We start from the raw sequence: 11799 nt of genomic DNA on the forward strand, positions 1-11799 counted from the left end.
GGGTATTCTCTTCCCTATCAAACTAAACTGTTGTGACTTACAACAGTTCCTGAGGAATCGGTTCCCAAAAAAATAACCAAACCAAAACATGAACTAAGGTCAGGGGAACGTTTGCTGGGTCAGTAGTTCACTATTCGCTATAACAACTTATTCGCTATAACAACCCCCTCGCAATACATTATCCCTTACTTACTTTATGTTATTGTATGGTTAGTTAATCATGAGTTCGTAATGATGTGCCCCCTCAAGTAAAGTCATGACATAATGATGCATTAACAAGCCATTAGTTGATGTTAGTGTGTGGTTAGTTAAAGGGATAGTTCACTTTGAAATACATTTTTGGTATGTTTTAGCTTACCTCAAGGGTATCCAAGATGTAGGTGTCTTTTTTTCCGCAGTAGTTTCAATTTTTATATTTTTAGGTCAAACCGTTCTTGTCTGTCAGTCATATAATGTCTCATGTCTTAGGCCATCAATGTGTACTTACGATGGGGAACTGTTTAATTTGGACGACGGGGAATTGTTTTAATTTGGACTCTGTGCTTGTGTTTTGAGATAATGACCATAGACCTGCATTATATGACTGACAGACAAGAACGGTTTGACCTAAAAATATCAAAATTGAAACTACTGAGGAAAAAAAGACACCTACATCTTGGATGCCCTTGAGGTAAGCTAAAACATACCAAACATTTATTTCAAAGTGAACTATCCCTTTAAAGCTGCAGTCCGTAGTTTTTCCTCTTTATCAACATCTCTGTTCGAAATTTGCAACTGCAGTTATTTGCTGAATTATCAACTTTACATGGGTTGTGCCTCGGCATGTCACAGCGCGGATGAATCCAATGTTTTGAGGAGAATGTGCGGTTGTCAGTCACCGCGCCGGTGTGGATACTGTCATTCGGAATCACAGATTCTACTTCATTTCTGTGCAGTCTAATTTTCTAATTGTCATACCAACAAATTAATGTTTTCCTTAGAACTGGTTCTCTTTGACATACAAACACACGTATATGCAGGCTTGGGAGGGTTACTTTAAAAATGTATTCCGTTACAGTTACAAATTACTTCATAAAAAAAATATTCAGTAACGTAATCCAAGTACTATAATATGAAAGTAATGTAACTGATTACTTTGGGATTACTTCAAGGTCACATATATAAATAAAGTCAAGCAAGAAGAAATATATATATTTTTTTTTTTTAAAGAATTTGGTCCAGTGTACAATATTTGCAAAATATACACACATGCCTGAAATGTATTTATGTAAAGGGCTATACAGACATCTAGTGGCTAATGTATGGTATTACAGATTATATTGTTTTATTTGTAACTAATTTTTAACAAAAAAATAAAAACTCAACATTTACATTTTTTACACAATCTACATATTAGTTTATTTTAAAATAGGCCTACATGTTGACTAAAGCCGTGATCTTTCTTAATTTGCCTGACTGGACGTGGGGCGTTGGCAGTGGGAGTTCCCCTACGTTACCTAGACAGCGAACATCCCGTTACGTGAGAAAAGATTTGAAAGGACATTTTGGGTACTAAAAAAACTACTCTCCTAATTTCTACAAAATAGCAGCGGAATTTCCATGAATTAAAAGCGATTTTACCCGCAGGCAGCATCGTTTCTACTAGCAGCAGTGATTCAATCTGCGTCTGAGGAGATTGTAGACAGCTGTTATTTGCACACGCACCAGCGGGTGGCACACGTGAGTCATTACTGGCAACAGAACCAGGAACTACTGTACAATCAAGCAGCGCTTAATATAGTGTTATTATGCCAAAATACTTATTTAGTTTTAAATGAAACCATTGTAATCCTGAAAGTATTCCCCCTTTTTTCAAAATGTAACTATAATCTGATTACTATGTTTTTTGACGTAACTGTAACGGATTACAGTTACTGGATTTTTGTATTCTGATTACATAACGCCGTTACATGTATTCCGTTACTCCCCAACCCTGCGTATATGCATATTTATTTCATTATTCAATATTCCGATGAATGGAAAAAAGCCGCCTCTGCGTCCGTTTTAACCCCTTCAAAGAGTACACGCCAACTTTCAAAAGCCCTTCCGATATTTATTTTTGTTTTCGCATGGTTGCAGTCTCTTTTTTTTCTGTAGCCAGTCCGAAGTCTTTTGCATTTTACAACGGGTGAATCTCCAGTTGTCACTGGTGATTGTCATTTGAACCTTTCTGGATCTGCCATCAAATTGATAAGTTTAATTATATCAAGTGCTGTGAGAAAAGGCTATAAATCTTCTTTCCTCTTTACCTCTTTCTTTTGTGAACTTTTTCCTTGATTATGATTTGTATGTAAGTTGTATATTTATGTAAATAATTTATCTTGAGGTGTTCTTTTCATCTCGTTTCTCTTTGTAATAAATGATCACTTTACTTAAATTAGGCTATGTGAGAAAAGGCTATAAATCTTCTTTCCTCTTTACCTCTTTCTTTTGTGAACTTTTTCCTTGATTATGATTTGTATGTAAGTTGTATATTTATGTAAATAATTTATCTTGAGGTGTTCTTTTCATCTTGTTTCTCTTTGTAATAAATGATCACTTTACTTAAATTAGACTGGTTTGAGTGTGAGATGTTTTCCAGTGCACGTTCAGTATTTTGATGTTGCACGCCTTATTCTCCCGAGACTTAAAAGGTTTGTCACAATGGACTTAAAATAAAGCCTAAACATACCTGTAAAGGCACACATAAGGCACGTTTACATGTAAAATAGGTCAAAGGGCATAAGCTATAAGCTAATGCTAGTCGAAGCATATAGATTTAAACAACAAAAAATGCAATTAATTACAGTACATACAGATGGTACTCAACCAGAATGCCTATTACCGCCGCGCCAGCCGCCGCGGCAAAAATAAACCAGTCACATTTCAAAGTCATTCGCGAAATGACCGCCAGGTGGCGCAAAGGGATATTGTGCAAAACATCAGCAATTGCCTTTTTTTTTTCAATTGCCTTAAGTGGAGTTAATGTCAATTTACAGTAAGGATGAAATACTACAACTATGGTAAACAGAATAGAACATTTTTATAAGGCCAGAAAAATAGAATAACTAATTAAAAATAGAGACGATAACAAAACCTATATTTCATATTGTAGGCCTAGACGTCGGTGGGCGACAAGCCTATTCCCCGGGGAGCAGTGCGATGAAACACACACACACACACACACACACACACACACACACACACACACACACACACACACACACACACACACACACAAACAAATTTAATAACAAAAAAGAACAAACAAAAGTAAATTATGTGTAATGACGCTGATTATTTGTACTATTCTATCGAGGAATCAGACGAATGAAGAGCGCTTTTCGGCTCGCTCGTGTGAGCGAACACAGATTGGAACGTTTGGGCACTACGCAACGAGTGAAGTCATGGCCGAGTGGTAGAACTTACATTTAGATCATTTAGATGACACGGGTTCAAATCCCCAACCAACTTGGACTATTGTAATTTTTATATTAGCCTATTAATGCATTTTATTATTGATGCAGAGAGATTTGTTCTAAAACTCACCGTAGTTACACCATAATTTTTTGCTTATATTTATAAAATAAAATTACCATGCATTTCCATTTTACACTAAGGAACAAATATTATGCAATGACTTTACATCTGTAGCCTGTAATAATTCCAATCGTAATTTCAAAAGCAGTTCGGTTATATATATATATATATATATTGCTACTTCACCAATAAACCATATAAAATATATAAAATAAAGATATGCAACAGGCGCGTTTAAACGACAAACAATAAAATCAGAACCAGGGGCCCGTTCTTCGTACGTCGCTAACTCACTTAGCTGGATTTGATTGTTGGCGATTAGGCATGATCTTGGATTGTTTGGTTCTTCGACGCTTATCCTGAACTTGCTGTCATAGCAACAGGTGCGCAATCTTAAACCTGCTCGCGAGCAAGCTTATTTCATGTTAACAGGATTAGACTGCGGCTTCATAAGCGGAGCTGATACGGTAAGTCCAGCGCAGCGCGATAGTGCACTTTCAGAGATATATCTTTTTTTCTCGTGACTCGTGAGATTGTCGTTTACATTATTAATTTGTTGGAAACGCACATTTATTTTCGACTTGTCGGAGTCGGGCTTTAACTACAGAACAAACTGTTTGCATTGCCCTAAGATTATTTGCGAGTGGCTCTTTCCTTTACACTATTGGAGATGCAGAGAACTTGATGGAAAGTGCTGTCTGTCGTGTCATTCGGAGTTTACCTGGCGCTTTTAGGTTTAAAAAACAGTTTTAGTTTTTTTTGTGGCATTTCCAAGCCACTTAAGACCCAATGTTGTAAAGCAGTTTTTTTAGGCTATCATAATTTTTTATGAAGATCATGCAATCATGACCATGCCGATTACAGTAGGCTATGTCACTCAGGCTTCACTAACGTGATTGGTACCATAGACTATAGGCTACCATAGACTGCCATCAAGGCCTCAATGAAGGGGATTATGTGAACAGAAAGGGGGTTCACAATGTAAATGTGCTTCCCAGTTACTATTTTGATTCTTAATATTCCAGATTAGTAATATTATATCAAATTAAAAAAAGGCAGTTGACTAAAATCTTCCATATCACAAATGTGAAAGCAAAATGGCCAGGATCTGTGCATGACTTAAGAATTTTCAGAGATTCACATATTGAAAGTGGTAAGGAAAGTTCCACAATTAAATATCAACCTCACTGTATTACATACACTTATGCTGATCCTAACAGAACTGCATTTTTTCATAGGTGATTATGACATGTTCCTGCCTGCAGACAGGTGTTTTATGGCCCCATTCCCTGACCCAAACCAGTTACAATGCAGCTCCAGCCAGGACAAGGGCACAATGAAATGAACTTAAAGGGAAGATTTCAGTGTCTGAAAGATCTGAGGGTTGCACACCTGACAGGGCCTGTGACATTGTTGCATGTGCCATATTACACAACATTGCCAAAAAAAAACCCACTTTTCATTAAATGTTTAATAAAAGACAAATATGCTTAGTTCCTTGAGTTTTATTTCAATTGTTCTTTGTAAAGAAAAGCCAGTGGTCAAGTGCCTGCAACAAGAGATATTAGACACATGCCTCATGCAACAAATAAAAAGGAAAAGTTGGCCCACCTGTAGGCCTATGTCTCCTCTGTCTGTGCAGACTCTTCTGTAGGCCTTTCTGTAGATGTGGAATCCTGCAACTTATATTGCAGCCATAAAGCATACAAGTATAAATTAAACCAGCGCATGAATGCGCAATTATCTCACTAACTCAATCCAGCTATACTAATCATAACTGGCAGGTGTGTTCGAAGAACCTAATTAGCCAGATCATGATTACCACGATGATATCATCTTGGATGTCTCATTTGATCTCGGATGTTCTAAGCAACGTACGAAGAACGGGCCCCTGTATTCTGTTACGTTCATGGTTCCAGTGGCAGTAATGCATGCACGGCTTTTCAAAATGTCACAAAGCGGTTTGAGATTGTTTTGAATGAAATATTGAAGTTTATAATTAAGTGTTTTGTCACACCACGACGAGTGGCGCTATGCATTGTTCGAAAGTCAGCTTTCATCCTGGCATGTTGAATTAGTGTTCAACAAACGCGGCGGCGCGTTCATTTGGATTTATTTTACTCTTACAGCTAAAATAAATTAATAGGCTACTCTGTAGTTTTTCGGTCATACAGATACGAGTAGAGTATAGCCTACATCGTTCAAAACTGTAAACTTTTATTCATATTAGGCTAACGACAAGTTTGTCTATCGTCTCTGTCTCCGGGAACTGCGCGTCACAAAAATGAACCGAAAGCCACTTGCCTCAGCTCAGTCACGATACGAAATTAATCGGCTATGTCTAAAGCCTGATTATGTAATCCATATGAAACCGAGAGGTACAGAGGATTTTCTCAAACATGTTTAGCTATCATGTGAGCGCTTCCCAATGAGGAAAGGACAAGGAAAGGGTGAAAATCTCGCTCTAATTAAATGTAGGGTAAATCGCCCTGGATTAAATTGTAAAAACAGATCAAATAAATGTATTCGTCAATGTTGCGATATTGTTTCATTTAAGTTCATAATTATTCTATAAATGTTATTTAGTTTAACAGCAGCACGAAGCACTGTGGTTCGAGATTTATTTGAATAAAAAAAATTAAAACTTTATTCACAAATCGCACCCTGGTTGTAAGGATTCAAAGATCCCTGTGGAATTTAAATATTGAGTTGAACATTTTGTGCATGACAACAAATTAACATGCGTTTGAAGATTGTATTTAGTTTTGCTTGGAAAAAGCTGGCCCAAACTGAAATACCGTTTTAATTCTTCAATTATTGAAATAATTAAATATTTAGTAATAAACATGTGACAGAAATATTACTACATAGCCTAAATTATTTAGTTCCTTCATTATCAACACTTGAATAGCCTATTGCTAATGTCTAGAATAGCGATTTAAGTGTGAATTGCAAACTCTTTGTTTTAAGTCAGTCTCAGATAGCCTGTGGGGGGTTTGGAGAAGGCAGTATAGTTGCTTTATCGTGGGGGTGCAGGAAGAGGTGTTAATGTTCCGTCTTTCAAATGGAGAGTGTCGGATAGCCAGCCTGATGAGCAGGCAAAGGCAACCTTCTTTTAAGGATAAATCTCAAAATCTCCAAAAGTCCATATGTAGGCCCTATATCTTATTAAATTATAAATATTGTAGTTTTATTGATTGTATAAAGGTTTTCCACACACAATTTCAATTTAGCAGATACAGAGCTCTTTAATTCGCGATCAACCTCGTTTTATTTTAAGGTGAATTCAGCAAGGCATGCTGTATCTTTGAAGCAACAAGGTATTTTTCTTACAGTTTTTTCTTTCGTGATTTGTGTGGATGACACGCAGCAACATATACAGTATCATCAGCTGTATGATGTGTTTTTACCCTGAAATGTTTAATTTCGAGAAAGACCCGGCGCGCGCAGTGAGGGAGACAAAATAAACTTGCTAAAAAGAGATCCAGTGCGAGAGAGAGGCAAAGAAAAATGCCTGTTCTTAATTTATGTTGCTTTGAACTATTTTCGTTTTGTACCGGTTTAATTTTTTAACTTAGCTGCAATTTCGTTGGCAATACACATGTAAAATGTCGCAATAATAAGATTCTGTTTCTTATTTTGCATCGCAAAGGGAATAAACTCTAACCTCGATGCAACCCTGTTTTAAATAAACTGTCCCGACACTTTATACCTTGAAATATTCGATGGGGCTTCAAACTTCTTTTACTTTTTTGTGTGTGTGTATGTGTGTGTGTGTGTGTGTGTGTGTGTGTGAAAGCAATAGCCTACTGTAGGCTATTGAAAGTCTTTTTCTGATTTGTTCGATCTGTTTTGAAAAATGTCTTCCATTGCTATTGCCGGGTATCACTGTCAGTCATCTCAATTTCGTGATTGATTCACAAAACAATAATTTAGCAGATTAAAGACGAGCTTCATAATCTTCATTTTCTGGTGCGATCGGCTGACAATTTTCCTTCATAAATTTTGTCTGTGAGGCTCTACTGGAATGTAGAACATGTATGTTGTAGTGTAGTCTACAATAGATAATTAAACAAAACGCTTGACTTTAATAAACAGTTACATATTTAAGCATCAAGAACGGTAAAACATAAACGCCGTCGGCTACACTGAGATTCAATCTCCGATCGCTTGAAACTCCGCAAGGCTCATGTTGATGCGTTGACCACAGAGCTATCATCTGAATGCAGTAGTCTAAAGTTAACGTCTATGCTCTTGCAAAGCCTCGTTGATGTAGCCTGATATTTTTCATTATTAAATGTATTCAATTTAATTTAAGTAATTTCAGTATTGTGATTCATTCGTTAAATGTTTCATTTGAATTGATCTGCTACCAGCTTTCAATCGCTCTTAATGAGCCGCGGCGCGGCGGCAGATTACGCATTAGAGAGATTAAACTGACACTTTGCAAGGTCTGTGATTGTAGCGCCTCTTAGCGGTAAGAGGCTGCAAATACACACACGCAATTTACCACCGCGGGAACGGCGGCGGTAAAAGTATTATTCTGGGTGAGTAGGTACCATCTGTAACCTGAAAACTCCCAAATACAACATACATGCAAACATGTCTTTAATTATTAATTCTGTTTACCAAAGCAGTCAACATTTATGAGATTTAAATGCCAGCATTACCATAGGAACACAACTAACGTGCCAAGCGAGCACCGAGTGGGGCACTAATTAGTGTCCCACCAGAAACAAATCCTACATACTGTAGTTCCTGGAAGAAAAGTAGCTATTACTAAACATAGGCCTAAATTAACTATAAAAATTAGAAAACGGTTTAGGTCAAATTAAATCTATTAGTGGTAGTTATTAGTCTTTTTTCCATGTTTGGTTAGACGGATCTGTGTAATTAATGGCTAAATAATCATGTGCCAATTTTAACTATTTGCCACAAAGCTGCAGATGGCAGATTACGATATTACAGTTTAAATTTTAGCACTATTAAATCATATATTTAATTCAAATTTCAATTACTTCTTATTTATTCTAACAGAGCTTGATCGATTTAGTTTACCCCTAAACGTTAATTAATGCATTAACTATCAAACATGTACTAACATGTTTAAGGCTGCTGTTATTCATGCATGAATCATTATTGGCGCTTTTCCACTGCATGGTACGGTACGGCTCGGTTCGGTACGGCACGCTTTGGCGCTTTTCCACTGCATGGTACGGTACGGCTCGGTTCAGTACGGCTCACTTATGACGCATTTCCACTGCATGGTACGGTACGGTACGGCTCGCTTCGGCTCGCTTTAAATGGTACCACCTCTGTTGAGGTTCCAAGCGTACCGTACCGATACTAAAATGTGACGTGAAAACACTGCAGATCACTGATTGGTTAGACAGAATCATCACTACCAGCGTCATTGTATTTACAACACGAGACACTAAACCTGCTAGATTTAAATAGCCAGTAGACAACAGCCAACGCTGTAGCGCCTGTTTTAAACGTATTTGCTTCAAAAAAAGAGTATAAACTTAAAAAAAGAAATGGCTGAATCGTGGTCAGTGGACGAGGTGCAGACGTTCCTCTTGTTGGTTGCCGAGGAGCGGATGGGGAAACCCGTAATGAAAAATTCGCATTTAATATGATGATGTCATGGCAGCAGAGACGGCAACTATAACGATCAGTCTCACCCACTTTGAAGTGGTACTAACTGCAGTGGAAAAGCAACCGAGCTAAAGCGAACCGAACCGTGCCGTACCGAGCCGAGTCGTACCACGCAGTGGAAAAGCGAAGCGAGCCGAACCGTTCCGTGCCGAGTCGAACCGTACCAAGCCGTACCATGCAGTGGAAAAGCGCCATATGACTCCTGTTGTAGTTAAAGATCACTCTTCATTGGTTTTATGATTAGTTCATATCTTCACTAATCATGAGTTCATGTTGAAGTAACTATTAATTCAGGTATTAGTACATCATGCCCTGTTAGTGTAAAGTGTTACATTTTCATGTTTGGTTCAAATGATTGCAGTACTCATGATTTCTATCTTCATCCGCTGTTGCCATACAGTACCACCTGTTTGGAATCTGGGGTTTTTGTTTGATAACAGCCTTAAATATGATAAGCAGACAAGTGCTGATGTTAAGTCCTGTTTTTATCATCTTCGTCTTTTAGCCAGGGTTAAGCCCTTTTTGTCTGCTAATAACTTTGAGACTGCTATGCATGCTTTTGTAACATCCCTATTAGATTATTGTAACTCTTTATATTGGTGTCCCTCATATCACACGCTTGCAATTAGTTCAAAATGGCGCAGCACGGCTCCTCAAAGGGAAGCGTAAAAGTGAACACATCACACCGGATTTGATCTCACTTCATTGGCTACCGGTTAAATACAGAATTGATTTTAAAGTTTTGTTATTTGTTTTTAAGTCTTTGCGGAACAAGGCTCCACAGTACCTATCTGAACTGTTATATACCCCCTTACAGTCAAGATCACTCAGACAGGGGGACTCTGATTTACTATCTGTTCCTAGAACTAGTCTTAAAAATAGGGGTGATCGTGCTTTTGCGGTCATCAGCCCTAAGTTATGGAATAGCCTACCGGCTTACATCAGATCCGCCCAAACTTTGTACATTTTTAAATCCACCTTGAAATCGTATCTTTTTTTCAACTGCTTTCAATATTTCTTGATTATCATTATTTTTCAATAATATGTTACCTTAGTTCAGCCATTCTCAAACTGTGGTCCGTGAGGGTACTGCAGGTGGTCCGTGGAAAGGCTAAATAAAATATAAAATAATATTTTTTTTACCTTCATTTTACCAGGAAATTCCCATAAAAAAAGAAAAGTAAAAAGAATATGTAGGCCTATATTGATATAACATTTTAATTAAATTGTCAAGTTATTGTGTGATTACTAAAATAGCCTAGTGGTGTTCGGCCTTGACATTCAAGTTCAGTGCCGTTAGAACCACAACATTGGTTCGGTGGATAGCAACAGGTTCTCTGAAGAGAAAAGGGCAGAGGCAAATATGTTCTCATTATCACATCACACGCATAGCCTTTAATGGTGCGTTCACAACGGACGAAATTTCGCTTCAAACTTTTGTTTTTACGCGCGTCAATTTAGCTCTTGACGCGCGAATTGATACAAAGTGGTCAAGCGTATCACTAGACGCGGCAGGCGCGAATTTCACATAATCCCTTTTTGAATTTGACGCGCTATTCGCGTCCGGTGTGAATGCACAGTTAGGCATAGGCAGTTTATATGAAACGAAATGTTTATAAATGGAATGAATAAGGCCTGTTATTATTTAATTTCCAGTTAGTTTCTTGATCTCGCGTTTCTGAAATGTTTTGCAGATGTGCTGTTAAGTGGACAAACTTTTTGAGGACTTGTAAAACTCTGAAGATTAATAATAATAATCCCCTAAAATCGCCAAAGGTTTTGAAATGTTGACTATATTCCAGTGTTCTTATTACTGTATAGATTTCATACTACATTGCTATGGAAATAAGCCTGTTGTTCAAATGAACCTGATTATGCCCTGGGCGCTTGTAGCCTAAATAAATAAATAAAATATGTGGCAGCCGTTGTGTGCAGTAAACTTTCCTTTAACAAGCCTGTTGTACTGATGTGATGACCAGTTATAGTTTTAGTGCTAGTAAGCCTATTTAGAGGTGCAGATTAATTCAGGTAGGACTGTGTGTAGACATATTTTATTATGTGTATTATGAGGTGGTCCGCGAAAATTCTTGATTACAAATAGTGGTCCACACACTCAAAAAGTTTGAGAACCCCTGCCTTAGTTCAAAGGTTTTCCATTTTATTGTTCTTTATTTTGCTTTGCTGCTTTTTGTGTTTTTTATCTTATTGTTCGTTTCCTTGGATTTTGTAAAGCACTTTGGTCAACACCAGTTGTTTTTAAATGTGCTATATGAATACAATTGTATTGTACTGTATTGTAAAATAATGCAATCATCAAATGTTAAACAGCATACAACCCCATTTCCAGAATAGTTGGGACATTTTGTAAAATGCAATAAAGTCAAGAATCTGTGATTTATCTTGAAACTTTATTTAACTGACAAATGTACAAAGAAAATATTTTCAATGCTTTCACTGACCAACTTCATTTTATTTTGTAAATATAAACAAGTTATGATTTTGATGGCTGCAACACACTCCAAAAAAGTTAAGACCGAGGCCCTGTCACATCACCTTTCCTTTTAATTACATGGTCATGATTTG

At 37.2% G+C, this 11799-nt stretch overlaps 1 long non-coding RNA gene across 1 annotated transcript in view; it reads left to right on the forward strand.

The window, feature by feature from the left end:
* LOC309511592 overlaps nt 1-5051 on the forward strand; it is a 134709-nt gene extending 129658 nt beyond the window's left edge. Inside the window, exon 2 of the long non-coding RNA XR_014210703.1 lies at nt 3823-5051. This is a non-coding gene — a long non-coding RNA (uncharacterized lncRNA). The remainder of the gene's footprint in view (nt 1-3822) is intronic.
* The last annotated feature ends 6748 nt before the right edge of the window (nt 5052-11799 follow it).

The sequence above is a fragment of the Leuciscus leuciscus genome (assembly GCF_965113295.1).
Source record: "Leuciscus leuciscus genome assembly, chromosome: 12".
In the NCBI taxonomy this organism is placed as follows: domain Eukaryota; kingdom Metazoa; phylum Chordata; class Actinopteri; order Cypriniformes; family Leuciscidae; genus Leuciscus; species Leuciscus leuciscus.